The sequence below is a fragment of the Chamaea fasciata genome, unplaced genomic scaffold, assembly GCF_029207755.1.
Source record: "Chamaea fasciata isolate MVZ Bird 193981 ecotype frontalis unplaced genomic scaffold, bChaFas1.0.hap1 SCAF_9, whole genome shotgun sequence".
Lineage (NCBI taxonomy): Eukaryota > Metazoa > Chordata > Aves > Passeriformes > Sylviidae > Chamaea > Chamaea fasciata.
The window spans coordinates 30,320,983-30,343,153 of NW_027094094.1; the positions used below are offsets into that span (position 1 = coordinate 30,320,983).

At 42.6% G+C, this 22,171-nt stretch overlaps 1 long non-coding RNA gene across 4 annotated transcripts in view; it reads left to right on the plus strand.

Annotated features, from left to right (window-relative positions):
- Positions 1 to 22,171, plus strand: part of LOC136294169 (uncharacterized) — a 150,048-nt gene that overhangs the window by 15,427 nt on the left and 112,450 nt on the right. The window lies entirely within an intron of this gene.

Sequence of the window (22,171 nt, forward strand, 5' to 3'; positions counted from 1 at the left end):
GCCTTTTATTTAACCAAGATGGGGAAAGTATGAACTAAGTGCTTAAATTCTCATTAATGAGCAAGTAAACTAGATCATCTGTGGAGTTTCAGTTCAATAAGCTACTTAACCTCTGCATCTCATTTACATGGTGAGCAGCTGAGAAAGTGACTCGGTGTCTCACCAGTTGTGGTTAGAAAGAAGGAAGATGCTATTAGGAAGCATTTCTACCTCTTGATCCAGGCATATAGACATATTGTATGAGTATGTGAAACTGCAAAATCCTATCACAGAAGGGTATCAGTCTGCGTGAGACACAAATATCTAACTTGTGGTAACATTCCAGGTGCTACTTCTTTGTCTTGCATAATGTATTGACATAGAATAAAAATATTATCTTTATATTTTAACGATAGTAATAGTGTCCGTAGGCAGAGCTATGGTATGTTGTTTAATATAGTCATCATTGCACCTCCTAAACTTGACCTGCTTTTTGAATACTATTATGAAAACAAAAAAAGGACTAAATTTGGAGCCTGATTCTTGTTTGTCTTCAAATGATAGGAGGTGTTTGTGTTCAACGCAGCAAACTTTGAGATGATTTCAAGCACTCCAGTGGCTTGCAGTCAGGATTTTATTACCCTGTATTTAGAAGCAAGAAAGAAAAGAAGTTCTACGGCCTCTAAAAGCATTGCCACCACAAAGTGGTTAAGTACCATTGTGTCTGACCTTCTGTTGAAGTCAGTAATGTGCCAAGCACATCAGTCCTGTGCAGCTATCCACGAACAGGGTGTTTGCTAAAGCACAAGCTGACATAGAATGTGTCATCAGGGCAAAGAGGCTTTGGCTTGAGGTGGGACAAGGGGTAGCACATGGTTTAATGATGAGATGTCACATCTCTAGCAAAAGCTGTGTGCATTCCTGTGTATGAGGAAGTAAAATGCATGTCAGTAGAAAGGATATAATTTGTCCTGACTCCCTAGGTCTGGGGGAGTTTGGCTCTAAAACTCAGCATGTTTAGCTGAAATAAAAAGTGTTAAGAGCTTAGGCCTGCAGCTCAAGGTATGAAAGGAGATGTGAGACATGAATGTGTCCTGAGGAAACAGGTCTGGGAAAGACAGAGAAGGGGGAGGGAGAAGATGGGGAGACAGGTTAGGGAGGAGGGAGAGAGGGGGTGAGAGGTGTGTCTGATTCAACCCCAATTTTGACTTATTTCTCTTATTTAACAGGTGTATTTTCTGTAACACTTACAATTACGCCATCTGGTTTCCGTATTGTTTAAGGGCTTTTTATTTATGTATAACTCAATGAGATGATTAAGATGTTTTTTTAAAAGCAGATTCAGTGTCAAGAAGGCATTCTTCAGCCCATGTGGTGATGAATCTGGAAACAGTCTGTGTTACTCTCAGTTCATATCTGTGGTAGTGGGGACAGGTCATGCAGGGAAGTTCCTCCCTATACCAGAAAAAGGAAAAAGATGGTCCAGGGATGAAGCATAGAATAATTTAGGTTGGAAAAGACCTTTAAGATCTAGTCCAACTGTTAACCTAGTATGCTGCCTTTATTTAATGGATTTAAGACCTCTAAAAGCTCTTCTTGCATAGTTGTGGTTCTGAATCATTTAATAAGGGCAAACAATTCCTCACAATGTTTGCAGCATCTCCTACATTGCTGTCTGCTCATGACTTATGATTATATAGACATGACAGAGGTGTCAGGAAGTGAAACCAACCATTTCTGGTGTTAATTTCACACAACATAGTGCTTTGGAGAGCTCTGATGTACTAAAGGAAGTGGTTATCTGTGGCCATCATCTCACAGGTTTCATTGTTTATGGCTGGTGTTGTCAGTAATTCCTGCCAAAGGCCATGGGTGGGTTCCAGTGTTGTCCATCACTCCCAAAGTGTGGCCAGCCCGAGTGCTGAGTTGTTGCAGTTGACTGTAAAGAGTGAATGTATGTCAATGAGTAGCAGTAGCCCTAGGGGCTTCTGGTACTCAAATCTATTAATTGGGAAGAGATTGATTTTATTTGAGGGAATTATACAATTGTTACCTTCTTGCTGTGGCTCAGTAAGACTTCTCTTGTTGAGAAGTCTGGTTTTGGAACCTTTTTAAGTCTGCCATAAATTCCTCAGGAAACAGAAATCAAATATTTAGAAGACTGGTGCAAGAGCTGCTCTAAGGAGGCACTGGTTGACGTTGTTTTGCCTTTAATTGTGTCAGAAAACTAAATCTTTATTGTGCATATACTACATATCCTGAAGAGCAGATGGTGCTTTGCAAGCTGAGAGCTCACGGGCTTTCTGTGTGCCTTGCTCTTCTGTCTTTTTCCCATATATCTTTTGAAAATAAAAATAAGTATATGCATATTTAGATTCCTGTTAAGAGCACTAAGCCAATTTTCTGCCTCCACCTTCCACTTTTAAGTGCAAGATGCTGGAATCATCTGTTCTGGTTGGCATTTTGTTGCCTCACAGTGCTATGGAGTTTGGTGCGTGTGCACTATGGCCTTTTCCAGGATCACTCTCCATAAGGGCTTTTTTAATCAATGCCAAAGAGTTAAAACTGCAAGCAAATGTTTCACCTGATCCAAAAGCACCGCCACATTTGGTGCTTTAAAACCACAGCAAGCACCTAAAAAAGCTGGGCATATCTGTTACATTCCATTTTGTTGCAAAGTACTGCACAGAAGCATCACTGTTCTGGAATCCCTTGTCAGGAACGCTGCTAGAGCTGAGGAAGGCATTTCTGCATTGATAGGAAAGGATTAAGTTAGGTTCCATGTTAGTCCATCCCTCTGTTGCCCACTGAGGTGGTGATGTTCTTCAAGGGATGATGCAGAGAAGTTACTCAGAGGGAATTAGAGTGTGTCCCTATGTAAAACATCTGTCTGATGCAATTGGTGGAGACCTTCTGCTCTCTCTGTGATGAAAACTGCCAGTGGGGCCAAAATAGTAGTTGCTGCACATGAGTGGCAGTTGGTGGAGGGAGTCCATCCCAAGGAAAGAGCTGGATGAGCATAGACATGCGCTCTGGTATCCTCTGCATACTTGGGTTACACAAAGTGTAGGAATCATCAGGCATCAGTTGCTCTTTGTAATTTCCTGCTCTGTAGGGCTCTGTTAAATGAGGGGGGAAAAGGCCATTTTCCCAATCAGCTTTGCTGAGGATGATATTTCTCCTGCTTTGACCAGTGAATTTGCTTGCCTCGTTGGTTTTTACTTGTCATTTTTTGATTACCCATGAAATTGGCCTTTTCCAGCCCTTCTTCTGGCTGCTGCTGGAAGGCGAAGAATGCTTTCCTGTGGGCATGAGTCTTGGAAAGAGGCTGGGATCTTCATCTTCTGTTTTTTTCTGTTCCCTGAAAGGTGGTTTTTAAGTGTTTCATCAATGACTTTGTAGTCTTTGTTCTTTAAAAAGCACGTGAAACTTAAGGGAGTGTTTACCCATCTAGCCAAATCACACATTCCTTTCTGGAGCTGACCTGTGGAGTCTGGGATGTTGCCTTCTTAGATCCCAATGCTTACTGGCTTTTCATGACAGGCACAAGTGCCCAGCAGCCCACTGCTTTTTGCGCCCAGTTTCAAGGAAATTAATGTCCAATTTTCTATGATGGATAATCCATGTCTTGTTCTCTGCTGGGTGCTGCTCTGGCCTCGTGGTACTGCAGTGGGGCACACCAGGGACCGAGGATGCTGTGCCTGAACACGCCCTTGTGTGGTGCGGTCTGTTTCACCGTTTGGGTTTCTCTCTTTTCCAGGCTGTGTGTTGTCAGGGTGGACTGACAGATTCTGTGCAGCTTCTAGTGTTGTTCTGAACTGACTGAGAGACGAGCATGTGTTCCTGCTTCAGGTGTTTCTTGAAAAATCTTAATTCTTCAGCTGGGTCTTTATTGCTGTGGTGTCGATCAGCTTCCACTAGCAGTCTCTCTTTGCAGAGACTTCCACTGTTAGCCAAGCTCAAAATCCATTGTCAGTGGCAATTTAGACAGTCTTTTGTACTGTCTTCTGCTTCAGTTATTTTCTTTTCCTTCTCAGAGACGAGAGTATGCAAAGATGTAAAGTCAAACACAAGTCACACATTTCTAATAGTTATTTTTCATGTAATTGTCACAGGTACTAAATAGGGACGATTCACACCACTGGGGGATGTTAATTATAAACTTGGGAGGAAGAAAGGACTATGAACAAAGAACATTCTTTCCCCCTCTTCTTTTTTACCTCCTGAAAATGTACTTTGAAATTTTGAAAAGCACGTGGGAGGGAGGATTTTGTGATTTGAAATTTTAAGTCCCACTAAAAGAGCTCTGATGTATGCATTTAAGTAACAGTTTCTGTCCTTCTTGCTAAGGAACACCCTTAGCAAGTGAGTCCTGCCCACTGGATTGCCACCCCCAGTGAGCACCAGCAGGGAAACTTCAGGCTGACTTCTGCCCTTATGATGAATTATTGTTTAAGGAGCTCAGGGACATTTCCATGTCAACTGCCCTTGTACTTGTGGGGGAATTCTACTTGCCAGGAATCAGTTGGGAACACCACACAGATAGTACAACATGGGCCAGAAGATTCCTAAAACACCTGGACAACAACTTTATGGAACAGGTCCTAAAGGGAGCTGACTCAGAAAGATGCCCCTCTTGATCTGCTGCTTGGACCACGGAGCCACTGAGTTTAAAATCTTGGATGACAGAAGGAAAAGTGCCAGCAAAACCTCAGCTCCAGTCATGGGGAGAACAGACCTCAGGGAATTAGTAAGATCCCCTGGAAAAATGTTTGTGCAAATGCTGGGGTCCATCAGTGCTGGTCATTCCGTCCTAAGGGCACAGGAGCAAAAATTCCCAAATGTCAGAAGTCAAGCAGGTGAGGTAGAAGATCAGCTTGGCTGGACAGGGATCTCCTCTTGGAAATAAGGCAAAAAAGGTCAGGTGTCTGCCCAGTGAAAGCAGATAGGAAAATAAATTAGAGCACTGTCATTCGTGTGAGTCTGCCCAGGCTTTTCATCTTTGTTTAAAGAACTATCAGAGCTTTCAGATTACATAGGAAGAACACAGAGATGCTGCTCCTCAGTGTGGCAAGAAAATTCATGTGGCCCAAACTCTACTGGAGTTGAAGCTGCCAGAATTGTGGAGGACAATACAAAGAGTTTTTTCAAATACATTAATGGTGAAAGGCAGAGTAAAAATAACACTAGCCTGTTCCAGGATGAGGATGGTCACATCACAGAGAGGGACATGGATGAGGCAGAGGTGCTTCACACATTCTTTGCCTCTGTCTTCAACACAGATGGTGGACCAAGGGGATCCCAGTGTCCTGAGCTGGAGAACCATGACTGTAAGAATGATCAACTCCCAGGTGACCCTGAAAATGTACAGAATCTGCTGCTCCAGCTGAATCTCTGCAAATCTATGGGCTCTGATGGGATTCATACAGGAATTCACAAAGAGCTGTTGATGTCATCACAAAGCCTCTCTCGATGACTTTTGAGCAGTCTTGGGAATCCAGAGAGGTCCCAGCTGGTGAATGTAGTCCTGATTTTCAGGAATGGCAAGAAGGAGGACCCCAGAAGCTACAGGCCTGTCAGTCTCATTTCAGTGCCTGGTAAAGGTGCGGAGAAGATTATTCTGGGAGGTGTTAAAAACTCCTGAAAGACAGCAATGGTCACAGCCAGCATGGCTTTGTGAGGGGAAAGTCCTGCTGGTGAAACCTAATTTCCTTTAATGACAAGATAACCCACCCTAATCAAGGCTCATCAAGCGAAGCCAGCAGATTTAATAATTTAGGACTTCAGGAAAGCTTTTGATAGTGTCTGTCACAGGATTCTTCTGGACAAAATACCCATCCCACAGCTGGAGGTGATGGGTGAGCAGCTGGCTCATGGTTATGCACAAAGGTGACAGCGACTGGAGTGACGCTGGGCGAGTGAGTAGTAGGGTTCCGCAGGGCTTCATCCTCCACCCTGTGCTCTTCAACATCTTCATAAACGCCTTGGATGTGGGACTGGAAGGGATACTAAGTTTTCTGACCAGAGAAAACTGGGAGGAGTTGTTGGCTCCCTGCAGAGAGACCTGGACAAATAAGAGGGCTGGGCCATCACCAACCATATGAAGTTCAGGAAAGGAAGGTGCTGGATTCTGCACCTGGAATGGGGCAGCCCCGGATGTACAGGCAGACTGGGGCATGGGGGTGCTGGAGAGCAGTGCCGTGGAAAGAGACCTGAAGCTTCTGGCCAACAGAAAGTTGAACAGCAGGGCCCTGGAGCCAGGTGGAACATTCATGTCCTGGGGGGCATCAGGCCCAGCATCATTGGCCAGGCCAGGGAGAGGATTGTCCCATTCTGCTCTGTTCTGGTGCAGCCCCACCTCGAGTGCTGGGGGCAGTTTTGGTCGCTGCTATATAAGAAAGACATTAAACTATTAGAGAGTGTCCAAAGAAGGGCAACAAAGGTGGTGAAGGACCTTGAGGGGAAGCTGTGTGAGGAATGGCTGAAGGCACTTGGTCTGTGCAGCTGGAGGAGACTGAGAGGAGACTCATCACAGAAGCAACTTCCTCATGAGGGAAAGAAGAGGGGAGGACACTGATCTCTGCTCTGTGGTGACCAGTGACAGGACTCCAGGGAATGGCCTGATGTTGTGTCAAGGGGGAAGTTTAGGTTGGATATCAGAAAAAGGTTCTTCCCCCAGAGGGCGGTTGGGCACTGGAACAGGGTCCCCAGGGAAGTGGTCATGGCACCAAGCCTGAAAGAGATCAAGAGGTATTTGGACAATGCAGGCACACGATGTGACTCTTGGGGATGGTGCTGTGCAAGGCCAGGAGTTGGACTTGATGATTCTTTCTGAGTGCCTTCCAATTCAGCGTATTCGGTGAGTGCTGAGCGTGTTACAGCTGTTAAAAGGGAGATTGCTGAGCTGATGCTCCGCCCTCCAGCCTGGCAAAGGTTCTTAGTAGAGGCTTCTGCTCTTGAACCAGGGAACACTTGGGTTTTCAGCCTGTGCATGTGCTGAAATTTGTGTTTCTCTGCCTCAGACTGGAGCAAAACTGTGTCAATTTGCTGATGCTGTTAATCATACATCTGAAGTGCAGTGTGAACACCCCCCTTGCACTACTCTCACAGACAGGATAAGGTGTAAAACCCTTGCCAGAAGCCCCTTTACTAGCTGCTGCTTTTCAAGAGAGGTTTAAATGGCTAACTTTCTCTCTTCCATAGTTTCATTTGTACTGTGTGCCGGAACTTTCTTAGGGTGCTGCTGCATGGTGATACTAGTTACTGGTTTTGGAGACAACTGTAGAAATCCATAGTGGACAAAAATAGATGCTGTCTTTTGTCTTTTTTCCAGAATCAGCTGCTCCTGAGTCCTTCTGTGATAAATGTTTGCCCTGTTCTGCTTTTTCAGCATCTCCTATGTCAGAGATTTCAAGACTTGCTCAGGAAGCCTAATCCCCCAGTACTGCCCTGGCCTTAATTGTTAAGTTTCACTTCTTACCTGACTTAAATTTTTTTGCACTAGTAGAAATGGGTTATCTCTGTCCCTATCCACAAGGACACTGAACAGATTATTCCTCGCCTTTGTGCAGCAACTTTTTTTGTAGTTTCTTTTTGTTCCTCTTTCATCTCCTTTTCTTGGGGCTAAGCAATGCCAAATTATTCAATCTCTACTCCTATGTGATCTTTTAAACACCTCCAAGGGGAAAAAGTATATTTCAGTTGAAATATTTCAAATAGTATTTCATGTATAGCTTATTTTAAAAAAAGTTCCGTACAAACTTATCTTTGCATAGTTGCATTTTTTCAATTATACTTGCAGGGAAGATTTATCTGCAGTATTTTTGTATGTGTTTTTTATTTAGCATAAAATTGGAAAATGATTTGAAGCTTCATGGGCAGATACACTTTGAAAATCCATTATGGAAACTTATAACTCAGGTGGTGTCATTAAATCCACTTATCCACCAGGTAGTCCAAAGAACTGGGACAGTCATCAGCCGCTTCTGCAGTGCTTGCTTTATCCTGCATTTCAAGTTACTTTTTAAAAAGCTGGCTTATTAACACAACCCATAAAACTTCTAAATGTGGCAGGGGTAGTGATCATCCTAAAAATATTTTTGGGTTGTTGTGCTGCAGGAGTAAGAAGTTGCCATGAAGTTTAGAGCAGTTTGAATTAAGGGTTTGTTGAGGGGGAAACAAGTTTTAGCTAGTCTTAGAGAAATAACTCAAATACATGCAGGGAAACTGTTGAAGAGATGCTTTTACAGCTGTTAGTCCCCACTGCCTTTGGTCCTCCATCTGTGTGTCACAGAGGGAGTCCCTCCCCTCCTGCTGTTGTGACTGGGATCACGCACCTGAATCTTTGCCAGTGCTGCTTCCATAAGTAAGCCCTAATTGGTAATGCTTGATTTTATCTTTTTTTTTTTGATAATGAAATACTTCATTCTGCCTTCATGAATGGAATTGTCTCTTGCAATTCCATTACACAGCTTCATTCGAATAACTCGCATTATGTGGAAGCCCAGAAATTGTGGGATTTTTTTACCTCATTTCTCAAACCCTTTGTTATCAACGCCTTAATTTTCAGACTATTCCAATGCTGATTATAAATGCATTGGGAAAGGCTAATGTTCAGAAATAATGAGATTTTCTTCATTTATAGCTGTGACCAGGAGATTGTGTAGTGATAATGGTTCCTGCTGCAATAAAGCATTCTTTAGAATGTTTTGAGGGCCTTTGCGGTTCAAGGTTAAAGATGCCAAGATAAGTCAAACTAGATTTAATAGCTTTTAGCAGTACGGGAAATTTCCCTTGCAGTTTGGGAAACCCGTTGTTTCAAAGTGTTACATCTTATTTCGTTAGCTGATGAGACAGACCAATTTGATTTTCATTTATGCATCAACATGTGTTATACATGGGGTGAAAAATTACTCTAGGGGTTGTACCAGTGATGAAGGGGAGCCCTCTCCCCGGGGAGGGTTTGCCTGACAGCCAGTCAGGGCAGAGAAAGATTCCATGGTTGGGCTGCAAGTAACCCCCCACTGCTGGTGGGGCAGATACCCGGGGAAAAATGCCCCAGAAATTGGCCTATGGGAGGAGCCTTAGCACATTAAAGCAGTTAGCTGTGACACAAATGGGCACCATTTTGCTTTGGGTTTCTTGGAGGGAGCAGGGGCTTGCCTGGAGGGTCAGCTTGGCCCTCCTCCCTTCCTCTTGAACTTCAGTTCAAGTTCATCTTAGTGTTTTCCTAGTTAGAGGAAATATTGTGCTGGCATATTCCCATGCATCATAGAAGTAACAAAGTGGAGATAGACCTGGTCACTAGTGGTGTTCCCCCGGGGCTCAGTTTTGGTGCAGATCTTGTTTGGCACCTTTATTGATGATTTGGGCATGGGGATCGAGTGCACGGTCAGTACATTTACAGACAACACCGGTCTGGGTGGGAGTCTGGATCTGCTCGAGGGCAGGAGAGCTCTGCAGAGGGACCTGGGCAGGCTCAATCGATGAGCTGATGACAATGGTGTGAAGGTCAACAAGGCTGAGTGCCAGGTCCTGCAGCTCCAGGCTGGGGGAGGAGGGGCTCAGGAGCTGTTAGGCAGAAAGGGCCTTGGGGGTGCTGGTCAACAGCAGCTGGACATGAGCCAACAGTGTGCCCAGGGGGCCAAGGAGGCCAAGAGCATCATCTGGACCTGTATCAGCAATAGTGTGGCCAGCAGGACCAGGGCAGTGACCGTCCCCCTGTACTGGGCACTGGTGAGGCCACACCTCGAACGCCGCATCCAGCTCTGGGCCCCTCACTTTAAAAGGACATTTGGGTTCTGGAGTGTGTCCAGTGAAGGGCAACAAAGCTCATGAAAGGTTCACAAAGCAAGTCTGATGAATGGCTGAGGGAGCTGTTCAGTCTGGAGAAGAGGAGGCTCAGGGGGCCCCTCTTCACTCTCCAAACTCCCTGACAGGAGGGTGGAGTGAGGTGGGGCTTGTCTCTTTTGCTGTGCCTTCAGTGACAGGAGCAGAGGAAATGGCCTGAAGCTGAGACAGGGGTGATTCAGATTAGATATTAAAAACCCCAATTTTCACTGTTTGGGTTGTCAGGCATTAGAAGGGGCTGCCCAGGGAGGTGGTGGAGTCACCACTCCTGGGGGTGTCCAAGAGATGTCTTGATCTGTTGCTGGGTGATGTGGTTTAGGGGTCCCTTGGGGAGTTAATGTAGTCTGCAGCACTCACTGAGATGAGTATGCTGATTTTTTTTTTTTTCTTAAGAAATACAGAGTACTTGGATGCAATCAACCATCTCTATATTGACTTTTGCCTAGAGGCTATCAGGAGTACAGTCTGGCCAATCAGTCAGCTATAAGCAGGTGTTAGTATGTGATTTATTGAACTGCATTGAGTTTCTGTACTACTTTGTATAGGTATTTCTTAAAATTTGAGTTCTGTCCTAACGGCAATTTTTTTTCCATATTTGTGATAATGTTTCTCCAATATCTAGAGTGCCCTGGAGAGAGGAAGTTCAGAAAACTATGGCATTTTTGTGTCATTCATTATGATAGCAAGGGTAAATGAAGAAAAGTCCTATATAAGGTAGCAGCTATCTGGAGAGTGTTAGAAAGGAGTCTGGCTACCACTGAGTACCATGTTAAGAAATATGCACCAGTCTTTGGCTCCTTGCTTATGCTATTTCCAGCATTAAAGTGGATTTAAATGTTCTCTGTAAAAGAAGCCTGCAGTGCATTACGGAGAGCCAATGTTAAGACAAGGTACTCCTTGTGGCAATGTGTGGATATAAAAGTGTGCAGTGCAGTTTCCTCAAAATCCACTGAAATCCAGAAGGCTGATTTACAGGTTTAGGTCAAATATTTCAGCTGGGTCAAGTAGTTTTTCTTACTTGGCAAGTTTACCGGCTGGCAAAAAACCTAGCAAGTTTCTGAATATAGTACAAAAATCTGTTCAAAATAGTCTTCTGCTTTTTTCAGCTATACTTAAAAGAAGTCTTACTCTATTGTAAGTTACTGTACTCTGTGGAAAGAGCTGGGACAGGATTTCTGTGGTCCCCACTATTCTATCCCTGTTTTCTAGAAAACGTGTGTTACCTCGAGCTGCCTATGTCACCTTCATGCTGTTGATACATTCTAAACCGGGTTTGTGGTTCCAAGGATTACCGCAGGGGCTTTTAAATCTTCTGTGTTTCCCAGAGCATGGAATGTGTTATGCTCATGGCTGTACCTACTGAGATGGGAAATATTTCTGTATATTATCTGACTGTAGCCTTCAAGTGCTAAAAATAAAAAAGTAACTGGATAACAAATGTTTCTAAAAATATTAAAGATAACCCCCCAAACCCCAACCCATAACCCATAATATTCGTGAACAACTGTCAAAAAGTGCAAGAAATTATAAATGAAAAAAGAAAATCAGCCCTTTAAAATGGGTTTTCCTGATAATCCATTTGAGTGCTTCTATATCTTTTCTTCCTGAGTTAATTTAGTATTCCTGTAAGGTTTCAAGAATCTTGTGGAAAACAAATATATTTTTAATAATGTTTCACCATGGTTCTGTTTAGGAAGTAATTGTAACAAATAGTCTTTCCACAATAAGTAATTTTTCCAGAAATCAAATGTGGGAGGGATGGAAAGAGACACTTCGCGAGTCTGTTGCTTTTCTTGCTCTGGTTTGTTGTAGGTCATTGTTAGGGTTTAGGATTTGTCCTTCTGTTCCCTTCTCTCATGGAATTTTGTCCCATCTGTCGCTAAGGAACCATAACGACCCGGTACTAAAGAGAGATAAAACAAGCGGCAGTTCTTAAGCCCTGAGCAGATTGTCCAGAGCGGGTGTGGAGTCTCCCTCACTGGGAATTCTTCAGAGCTGTCTGAACACAATCCTGTGCCATGTGCTCTGGGATGACACTGCTGGAGCAGGGAGGTGGCACTGTGGGCTCTTTTAACCTGAGCCATTCAGGGGTTCTGTGATACACTGCTTATTTAAAAGGAAAGAAAAAACAGCAAGCAGTCATCTGAAAAAGAATAGTGCTTGCCATTTTTGAATAATGTTCAAATTTATTTTGCATTTTTACTTTGCCTCATGGTAGCTAACCATTGCTTGGAAATATTAATGTTCTCTAAGTGCTGCACATAGTGTCAGACAGTAAAATGGGGGTTCTGGCTGGTGTTTGAAATGATGTGGAACTGTGTTGCTTGTGTATTGGCAGTAATTGATCTTGCTGTGCAAAGTGATTTGTTGTAGCGTACAAAATGTTTGCTCTATGCTGTGGCACAGAGATCTTTGCTAGTTAAAAAATGTGAGCCTTGTAGTTGATGCTCTTACATGAGAAAAGTGATAGGGAAACCTGCATATATCCGAGCTGTCAGTGGAGGCTTGGCAAGTGCCTGGAAATATCTGTATGGAGTGTAGGACTTTGGGTGTTTTCGTTTTGGTGGTGTTTTATTATTTTTTTTCCCCCCCTTACACATGAAGTCTTGAAAAAACTGATTTCTATATTGTCTCATTGAAAGACCAGTTTAATTGCATATAAAAGGTACATAATAGGGACAAAGCCTTTCTGTTTGGTTCAGAAAAATGTTTCTTGTGCATTATAATGCCAGCTTTAATACACATGGTTCCATTGTTAAATGTATCCTTGTTAAATGATACCTTGGCAGTACAAGGTTTAAACTGTTACATTGATGTATTTTTTTCTTTGCATTCTACTATTCAGCTGTACCTGTGTTACAAATCCTTTATCTTTTGCTTTGTATGGGGCTTGTTAAGAGGATGGCCTTGGGTGAATATTTAGGGTAATAGATTTTAACCACTCCAGTGAGGGACCAAATTGTCAGCTTTGTTGTGGAAAGGCAGATTTAGACATAGATTTAGGGACCTTCTGAGAAAACACTACTTCACTGTACCTCAACACTTCAGTTTTTCTCTGGAAATAGCCGGGCTGGGAAATCACCTTTTGTTCCATTGTCTGTCTCTGGGATGCACGTACCCCCAGTCTCTGTCCTCCTTTGGCTCAGGGCTGGTGGTCCACCCTAGACCTCAGCACCACACTGTGTCTTCCACTAGCTCCTTTTGAAAGGGTTTGAACAGGATCAGCTGTTTTCTTTATGCTGTTGCTGCTTTGTCTCTTGAAGCTTTGCGGCATACCCTGTTATTAAGGTGTCAGATAGTCTCTATGTGTTTATACCCTTATTCTGTGGGGTCTTTGTTCTCTGTTAGGGTTTGGGAATGTGCCTGTTGGCATGCAGCCAGCCAAGTGCTTCTTCTTGCCCAGGTGTCTTTTGCTGGCCACTGATGACAAATTTGTGTCACAGCGTGGAGGTTGTAGAGAAGCTGTAATGAGGACAGCAGTCTTTGCTTTCCCTGTGTACTTAATGGCTGTAGGAATTGCATCACTCTTCTGACTTTCCAAGCATGCCAGGGCACCCTCTCTCTGTTCTGCTTTTCTTTTTCTCTTCAAGTATTAACACGAAGTATTCACCAGAAATAAAGCCCTACGACTTCTGCTGAAAACATGATTTGACGTTTCTTATCTCTATCCTCCTTAAAACTGCCTGCATTGTGTCTTTAAAGTCCATCTCCTGTTTTGTCACAAAAGTAAATCCCCCAAACAATCTTTTAAAAGCTCCGGCATAGTCTCCCCACCTCATTATGTTTGTTGGTCAACTCCTCGGACTTCTAAAGCTTTTAGCTGAGGCTGGGCTTGTGATGAGGCTAGTGGTGTCTGTCTTCTGCCAGTGATTAAATGCAAAGCTTCTGCTGTGTAGTCAGCTAAAAAGCCTCTGCCTTTTCCTAATGCTTGGACCCTGAAAAGACACCCCCGCTGACTTCAACACTGCAATCAAGTAGACAAAAAAAAGTCAGAGTATCTTACTCCTGTGTTGTCAAGAACCTGCCTCTTTCATTCTCTTCTGCTGCTGCCCTACTGCCTCCTCTGCTTCAGCCAAATGTTTAATTTATTTCCAAGCAAGGTGGAAAGAAGAACAGTCATTAAAAAAAAACCAAAACAAAACAAAAAACAAAACAAAAACCCCCCAAAACCAGGTCTTGTACAATAAAGACATAAAAGTGTAAATGCTTTGAAGAGGTTTGTTGTGATGGACTCTCACAAGTATTGACTGGGGCACACAGGTAGGTCACTTGAGGCAGCGATGTGTTAAATGAAGTGGAAAGGAAGAGCTTAGTCCAGTTATTGGTTTTAATTGCTGTGAAACTGATAACAAGTTTTTCCATCATCCGAATTTTTAAAGCCCAATTAATTTGCTCTCCAAGCAAGGTAGGTAGAGATGGGTTTCTCCTGTTCTTGAGAGATGGTTCAACTGATGTCAGCCCATGCCCATCTCTGGTACACAGGGGCACAGTGGGACAAAAGTGGTAGGGAGAGGAGCAAGAGCATCGACTCCTGCCAGCTGTGAAGGAAGCTGGTATCCTGCAGGAATGACTATCCAGTAGTCAGTTTCAGAATCCAAATAAGACTTCAAAAATAATTTATTTAGTACATTACCCATTTCTCCTTTATTCTAAGAACCCTCTCCCCAGTATATGAAATGGCATATTTAAAGAATTGCATGTCATGTTATCAAAATGAGTGTCTAAAGCAGGCTGCAGAAATTTGTGTAGTGCATCCACTCATACATCAAGGAAGCCTAAGAAACTCAGCAGTCATCACATGGGAGTAGGAAGTACTCGCATCCTAATTTTGGGCTGACTTCAGTAGACCCTTGATTTTGAAAAGAATACTTAACTTCTAAATATTTTTCTATTACTTCCGTATTTCACCCATGGCAGTAAAGTTGAGCACATCTATAGGTTTGTGGCACTCTGGGGCCTTGTTTGAACTGCTGCCTCTCCAGAAATCATATAAATGATAATGTGAGGTGCACTTCATTCAGCCTCTCTGAGTAGGGAATTGTCCTGAATGGCCCTTTCATGGGATTTTTGCGATGTCTTTGGTTATTAGGCCTTTGCCTGCTTGGCTTTCCCAGGGACTAGGAGTGTCTTGAAAAGTTTCTGTCTTATGTTTTTTTCTGTCTTGCAAATTACTTTTTTATAAGAACCCAAAACTTTCTTTTGAGTCAAGGATGGAAAAAGGTTTTAACGTTAATTCCGTCATCTCTAGGTAATGTGAATTTCTAAAAGCTGTGCTCAGCAAAAGTGAGGTCAGCTCAGTAAATCCTAATTAATTGAAATGGTGAAGGATGCCCAGGTTTATGCAGCGGTCAAAATTGTTTTGCAGCTTGATGGGTCACACACCATCAACAGCAGATGGCAAAGCATGACACTTCAGTACAGTATGTTAATGCCCTTGTCAAAAACATTAGATGGCTCTTAGGCTTAAGAGGTTTGTACAATGTTGTTCTAGATCTTTGTTATTTTTTTTTAATCTACTTTTTGATTTTTATTACCTGGAAGTTTTTTGTTCTGTAGGCGTGTGAGTGTTACAATGTCTTCATCTTGCAGCTGGAATTAAGAAGAGTCCATGTGGAGGGAAGCTTTGTGAAGATCAGGGTTTAAGTCTGTACCATTGTAGTCAGGATCTGAAATCCGTATGGGTTTTTTATATGCTCTGAGGATAAAAGTTTGGACTTTTCCAATACGGTTTATGCAAAGAGACTAAAATAAATTTTACTCTTATGCTGAACAATATGCTAGCTTTCTTCCTGGTAAAAATGGATATTCTCTTGCAGGGCCAATATAGAAATTTGGTACAAAATAAATGAATGCTCTGAATCTATTACTGCAACTTACCGGCAGCTTAATGCAATGAGAAATCATGAGGCCTGATCCACATATGCATTACTTATTCATACTGGTAGAATGTTTTAACACTAATAAGGTAAAGAAAAAAATTACTTAATTTTCCCTCTTCGCTCCTGCTTTTCTTACATGTAAGACATCTTCCTCCCCACACTCACCTGACGTCTTGGGGAGACTTCATGATACTGTATCCCCTATCATCTGCTTTATGCCCAGACATAGGTTCTGTAACATCAAGGTAGGACTGGGAGAGTGAGGGGAAGCTGGGGTAATTCTTTTGACAGCCTGTGTTCAAGCACAGGTACGCGTCTGGTTTTTCCCATCTCTTGGCTCTGTGCGTGCAGCAGGGAAAAGGAGTTGCATGCATTCTTTGCTTTTAGCTAGCTTCTTGTTTGTTAGCTGAGGCAAGAAGTTTTCCTGGGACTGTGGCTGCTTCTTCTGGAACTGTTCAGCTTTGCCCCAGTCCAAAACACCAGACCATTGCTGGGAGCCCCACACCGTGGCCTGGAGGGGAGGCCCCGGACCCTGGGAGCAGCCAAGCAGGACTCTAAAATCCACCTGCTTTCTCCACAGCAAGAAGGTTTTAATATCCAACATCATTCATTCTTTTCCTCTTGAGCACTCTACTTGTTAAATAAACAGGTTTTTTCCACTTTCTTCCAAGAAATTCCTTTTGAACTGGTTGGAGAGGGACTTCCGAAACCTGCCTTTTTTCCAGAGATGTTACTTTTGGGACCTTTCCTCTTAACTTGTCTCAAACTGAGACACATGGCAGTGTAACATACAAGCAATTTAATTTTTATTGTGCTTTCTAATTGGGATAGTGGGATGCCTCGGTGAGGCAGCCTGGTGGTGTCCCCCTGCTCTCTTACAGCACAGCAGCTTGTGCCAGATAGCTCAGCAGGCCCAGCATCTCCAGCTTCTCCTGCTTCCAGTTCATCAGCCCAAGAATTAATGTCTCCGTGGCAGCTACTGAGAATGCACATGCTTTTCATCAAATCTGCCTTGAATTCCCAAAGATGGAGGTGGTCACTAGTCTCTCGTGGCTCAGGCCATGTCAGAACACGGAAGAGGGGGAGCTGGACTTGAGCACTGGGGTTAATTTTTTCATTTGCATGTCCCTATGTGTTTTATTCAGTGGAATCTGCTATCAGTGCCTAAAGACACCTTTTTTTTCCTTAAAAATCCCCCACAATGCAACTCCCTGCACATTACCAATATTGGCTTTTTTGTTGTTGTTTTCTGGCTCTGTCATCTTTGCAGAAATTATTGGGGTTTTTTCAGTAGACTTGGCGACATCAGAAATGTGCCTTCCAATCCCAACACATATACTTCATCTTCTTCCTTTGGTCCTCTGGTGTGTAGCAGTAAAGAAATGACAATATAGTTCTTTATATGCTGTATGTCCTTCTTGCTTTCTTCTCATCTTGGTTTTCCTTTCTCATCTACAGAGAGCCACTTTTACTGGAGCTCTTTAACATATTTTCAGTATATAAATGTTCACTTCTGAAAGAAGATGCTATTAGATTTCCACATTGCTACTGCTTGTAGTTTTTCTTTCTAGGATTCATTAGCTTTCACTTTCTGAAATCTGTATGTTGAAGATAAACAAGGTCACCTGAATACACTGGTAAGTTTTGTTTATACATTCAGAATGTGACTGGGGGAAGATTTAGATACTGAAGGGTCACTGTTAGAATGTATATAGAGATATTTGTCTATCACTTGTTTAGGTTGAATTCTGCATTTTTCTTTTCAAATTTCACAGAATCACAGATCTGGTGAGTCACGTGAAATTGAAGCTCCCCAATATGCTCATTAAGGTCCACTGCTTTGATCTCAGCGCAGTTAGTGCTGGAGTAAGAATGTGGGTCACTCTGTGTCGCTGTTTGGGGCAGATCCAATGGCAAAATGCTGGTGACCCTATGTCCTCTTTATCTTCAAGTTCAACATTCATTATCAGAGCTGAGTTTTTGCTTTTGCTTTTCATTTACATAAAGATGCTTTGAAGTTGTGCTTTGCAGAGCCACTTCAGTGACCTTTGCCTAGCTGTAGGGTGGCTTCATGGTGGAGATCTGAAGGGAAATGCTAATGAGGAGGCAGCATCACACAGGACTCCCTAAATGTGTTAGATTTCTTTGTGGCAAATTGCTTACAGAACAGTTTTCAGTTTTCTAGACCTAAACATTTTCTGTATTTGGAAAAGGTCAGATCCGTTTTGAAACTTGGATTGGCATTTAACAGAAATCTTACTTTCATGAAAGATCAGACATAACTTCAAAAGAAATTACCTGGTCTCAAGTTGATAATGATTCAGGGTGTGTAATATAGGAGTTACTTTCACAGAGTCTGGAAAGTGTCCTTCTAAGGGAAGGTGGTTCTGGGCAAATGTTCCCTTTGTCCTTGGTTAACCTAGATAAAAGTGAAATAATAGAATTGTAGAAAAGTTTGGGTTGGAGTGGAACTTCAAAGGCCATCTAATCCAACCCCCTGAGATGGGCAGGGACATCTTTATCCAGACCAGGTTGCTCACAGCCCAGTCTAACCTGACCTTGAATATTTCGAGGGATGTTGAGTCTAGTCCTGGCAGATTTGTGTCTGAGCTCTGGTGGGTGTAAATATGTGAAAAGTCTTTTATGCAGCTCAAAGATACATGAATCAATGAGGCCGGTGATTTCCCTTTTGTTCTTGAGGACAGCTACTGCGGAGGCGTTCTGGATGTTGAGGAAAATCTCTAAATGTATGAGATGTTTCAGCAATTTAGGTAAGGAACATCTGGCAATTGCTTATTACAAAAGAGACTGTTGGTCTTCAGGGGGCATTTTATGCTGTGGTCACAAGTTATCGCAGGGAAGAGGATGGTGACTTTGGCCTCTGACCCTTATTGGGAAGCAAATTTTTTGTGGCTTAGGAAAGAAAGAAACTGGAGAGTGTTAAACTTGCACAGGAAGAAAGGGTGAAACAGGGAACAAATGAGTGTTCATTTAGTGCAAAATTAAGATGTTATGAACAAAGTTAGTTGAGATGAAATGATCTAGAGAGAAGAAAATTTGTAATTATCTCCATGTCAGTGCTGAGAACCTGGAAAAATAGGCAGGGGGGCTCAGACTAGATCATTTCTGAGCATAGCTGCATTACTGAAACCTTGTGGTAAAATTGTTATGGCTGGAGTATTAAAACCCCTCTGTCTGCACTATTCTGCAGAGTTTGAATGTGAGAGAGGAGTGTGAATGCCACTGTCAGGAAAGGCATCACCACTTCAGAGGCTCTAATCAGAAATAAATCATTGGCTTGAGTCACTCCTGAGAGGCTGATACTCTTTCAGTCTTGAGGTTATTTTCTTTCCCCTTGTGGCAACACACCCGAGAAGCCAGGGGACTGTTCTTTGTGGAACTGGCTGCTTTGGAGGACTGATCATTGTGTGGGAGGCAGGGGCAGCATTGCCTGGCTTCCCCAAAGCCCCAGTATGGTTTTCCTTGTGCAAGGCAGGAGCCTTCTTAAAAAACAAACAAACAAACGAACTTACAACATGTTTCGAGCTGCAAATGTTTTTTTCCTATTTCCTGACAGGTTAAAAATGAAACATGGCATTGAAAATTGAGGCTAAGTTAAATAGAATGATTGTAACTTGATTGTGTCTGTGATGTGCATAGAACAAAATGCAACCAATTATGCTTCTAGTGCCTTAGAAGGCCCATTCCAAAAGCTGACAAGGTTGTTAGCTAAACAGGTAGGAAGATGGTGTCTAAACAGAAAAAAATAAATGGCATTTTGAAACTGCCAGGAGTACCTTGCTGTATATCCTGAAGCCCACAGTCAAGAATAAATCTATCTGTAAAATAAATGCATTGCTACGTCTGCATCTAATATAAAGCACGCATATATCCAAAACAGCAAGGGAAAATGGATAGTGAGGGTGTTTATTAGATGCTTTATTAGGAGCAGAAGCTGGTGAAGAAAGAAACAGGATACAAGAAATAACTCTAAGTTATCAACACTGAATATAATGTAGAATTTTTGAAGTTAACAGAAAACTGCCACCAAGAATACTCTTTGTATTATTGACAGCAATTATGGGGTTTGGCAGTTGTGTAGAAATGTGCTTAATTAATGCTGAACTGTATCTGGGAAACATCCAGGTGATGTGGTCATGTCACATGAAGGTGACATGATTAGTTCCTTCACAGTGTGGCTCTACCAGCACTGTGGGCCCACTATGAGGCACTCAGTGCTGATTTTCTGCCTTCGAGTAGCGTTTGGTTTCTGGCTGCATCACCTCACATACGTCAGGAGGGGCCGAGGTACTGGAGAAGCTAATGCAGATGAGCTGCTCACCTGAATTTCACACAGCGCTTGCCTCTATCATTCATAGTATGACCACAAATGAGGACACCAGGTAACATGTAGTCATTTGTAAAGTGGTGGTATGCATTATATGAGAGAGGGAGAGAAGGTACTTTTGGCTTGAATTGGTTTGAATTTTATTTTATTTAGTGTATGTTGAAATGAGGGAGAAATGCAAAAGTCTAAAGGTTCCTGTTCTGAATACAGCTGAACATGGGGAAAGAGCCTTAGGTGGCTGTTAACTTGATCTACCCTGATTTTGGTTATGGCGTGAAATACTGATACAGGTTTTGAATGATTAATACAAGATCAGAAAGTAATTGATCTTGTACAGGTGCAGAAAATACATCTTGTAAAACTGATGAGATCTCAAATGATAAATACAATAATGTTGACACAGTACACTTTTCTGTGGGATACAATCTTGGCTATCATGAGTTAAGAATTTAACCATCCAATACCAAATGCATTAAAAATCAGCTAAGCAGTCAGACTGCAGAGGTCATGATTAAATACAGTCATCATTCACCCGTAAGTTTAGAGCAGTTTTCCTTGTGTATTTCACAGAACTTGTGCTTTTGTCTCCATGCTACTTTAATGTTAAATCAGTAGTTTGAGGAAGAAATAGCATCCTAGTAGGATACTAGCAGACATTTTAAGATGGCACAAGTAACCACTGTTAACTTCTAACCTGGGGAAGGGAAGTTGGAGTGATAAGTAATGGGCAGATGGGATTGTTGGTTCAGTTGCTTGGTAAATTCCATATAACATGCCTTGTAAGAGGATTAAGCATGAAATGAGGGAATGGTGAGCCAGTGTGATCCATGGCTGCATGCGCAGCTTCCAGGACAGGCATGGGAAGGCTTTGCTGCCCTATAAGTCACACACCCCAGCACCCTTGAGCCTGCCCTGTGTCCTGCAGTTCAGTGGGAAGCTGGAAACCAGAGAGAGCTGAGCAGAGTCAGAGGGTTGTCTGGAGAACTGGCAAGGGTTGCCTTAAAAGACTCAAGAAGCTCCAGCCTGCTTTAGTAAAGGAGAATTTGAAGAATGACTTGGTGATAGTCTCTATCTAAGGGAACAGGTATTTAACAGTTCAGCAGATAAGACTTGGCTTTTTAACTCCTGGATGAATAGTTAAGATTTGGGACAACTTGCTCTTCTCTATAGAGGATTTTTTGACACTGGTTATTTTAGAAACTAATCGGCCTACTTTTCTACAAGATGTGATTTTAATGCAAACAGGATTTAACTCTGGAAAATCCCATGTGCAGCACATCAGACAGAAATACCATGCTGGTTTCCTTTCAGCTTCATAACTTGAGGGTATTAGACTGGGAAGCTCACCTGGATGGGTGTCTCAACCAAGATATATGTTTTTAAATTAGACAGGAGCTCAGAACTTTGTTGAGGTGAGACATCTATGGATGGTGGGGTGCATTCATTCATTTGGTGCGTTCTCTAACACAGAAATCTGGATACTGGGCTGCAGACCTGTGTGTCTGTGCTGAGTGGTTTCCCATTGGACAGACTAATTGGGCTCTAGCAATGAAATGATAGTAGTAAAGAACACTTAAATCTCTACTCTTAGACAGCATAGCTTTCTGTTAAAATTAGTTAGGTGTTACAAATTTTTATGAAATTTGTTGCACATTCCCATGAAACCTTTATTCCAAGATGCACACAACAGGGAGAAAAATAATCACTCTTGGCATCACTGCAGCCATGAAAAATGTGGCAGCCCAGTCTTTCTTTGTTTCTGAAAGGACTTATCTGCAGGTCTGATCATGACATTGTAAACTAGAAACTATTAATCCCTCAGAAAAGCAGATCTGCCTTGTGACATTAAGTCCCCTTTTGGTCCCCTACCTTTCATCTTGCAGATTCAAACTACTGAGTGCATCATAAATTCCCAAAGCAACTCTAAAATGCTTCAAAACCATAGTTGTTAATGCAGAAAAGGTCTGTAATCTTAAATAACACATAATTCAATTGTACCATGCGTAGCAATGCAGTAGTGTTTGATGGATGGGGCATGAGTGCAAACAAGTCCTTCAGTTTCTTTCTGTAGGAGAAGGGAATACAGGTGACCTGGCCCCTGATAAGTACCAGCTGT